At 34.1% G+C, this 1,422-nt stretch overlaps 2 non-coding genes across 2 annotated transcripts; one reads left to right on the top strand and one right to left on the bottom strand.

Moving 5' to 3' along the window:
• Window positions 1-1,025: 1,025 nt before the first annotated feature.
• Window positions 1,026-1,101, bottom strand: TRNAS-GGA (transfer RNA serine (anticodon GGA)). The gene has a single exon. It is a non-coding gene; the product is annotated as a tRNA-Ser (tRNA).
• Window positions 1,102-1,146: 45 nt separating this feature from the next.
• On the top strand, window positions 1,147-1,222 carry TRNAS-GGA (transfer RNA serine (anticodon GGA)). The gene has a single exon. It is a non-coding gene; the product is annotated as a tRNA-Ser (tRNA).
• Window positions 1,223-1,422: the final 200 nt, after the last annotated feature.

The raw sequence follows: 1,422 nt of genomic DNA on the forward strand, positions 1-1,422 counted from the left end.
TTACTTCCTTCGATTCTTGGTGATGTATGTCCCTGGTGGTAATATATTTAGGAAAGGGTTTATTCCAAATTTAGTGTAAAATGTTTTAGAACGGTAGATGGACTGTTGATTATAGCTTGGATATATTAAATCTTATTTTTACGGTAAGGTAGGTAAGATTAAATATTGTATGATGTAGTTGATGGTCAGGAAGATATTTTTGTATTTTATACATATGGATTTCTTTTCGAAGCATCTTTTTATTTCGCAAACTGTATACCGTCATCAACACACCTAATCGCTTGCTAAATCTTTTCTGTATTTACAATAATCGATATCCTCACCCATTTCTTTACTGAAAACGATAAAGATCAAGTAAAAAGATACTCGAAAGCGACATTCGTAACCATAAAGTATGCATTCCGTGTTCTTAATTGACCAATCCATTGTTAGTCGATGTTGACGCGTAAACGACTCTGAAATGAAAACTAAATCCCATATCACCCATAACAATATCTTTTCGTAATAGAATACGTGTTTTATCAACGAGTAATTTAATATAATGTATATCACTAAATGATCGTAGATCCGTATCGGATAATAACGGTGTTCTGGACACTCGAGGATGTGTTATAGCTGATACTTATAACCAAATATCCCGCGGCTTATTTACTCAATGTGTAAGTTTAGATTTAAGATGTGATGCGTGTAGACAATGGTTCATGGACTTTCGTAATTTTCCTATCATTTTTATATTGGAATTAGACAAAGCTTTCAGAACAGAGTTAGATATAATAATAAGAAAGTTCTTTAGATGAAAAATATCTTCTCATTGTGGCAGAATAATAATTACCTAATCGATGAAGCTTGTCAAATTTGATTAAATATCAACTTTCTGTGAACAACTGGCAATTTTAGACAACTTTATTTCAATACCTATGTGATGTTTTGCTTTGTTTAGTTTATAAGAATTCGCAAACATTTAAGTCCTTTATTAATTCAAGAAATAAAAACCTTATAAATTTATAAAGAATAGAAAAAATTCGATCACGAGGCGGGACTCGAACCCGCATCCTTCGCGCCATTCCGGGGCGGATGCCTTACCAACTCAGCCACTCGTGACACATAAAACTGAAAGAATAGAATAAATTCGATTGCTCTGGCGGGTCACGAGTGGCTGAGTTGGTAAGGCATCCGCCCCGGAATGGCGCGAAGGATGCGGGTTCGAGTCCCGCCTCGTGATCGAATTTTTTCTATTCTTTATAAATTTATATTTATAAAGCATTTGAATGCCATAAAACCAAAAATATAAATTCAATAAAAACCTTGACAATGAAATTTATACATCTCGAACCATCTATGTCCATAACTAATTGGAGTTATAGTTCAATGAACCGACGTTTATGACAGGTGTAGTTCTGTATGGGGTTTTCGTGAGATCGT

This window comes from Colias eurytheme, chromosome 14, assembly GCF_061535395.1.
Source record: "Colias eurytheme isolate Ceu_HAF_F1 chromosome 14, ilColEury1 Martin Lab GWU primary, whole genome shotgun sequence".
In the NCBI taxonomy this organism is placed as follows: domain Eukaryota; kingdom Metazoa; phylum Arthropoda; class Insecta; order Lepidoptera; family Pieridae; genus Colias; species Colias eurytheme.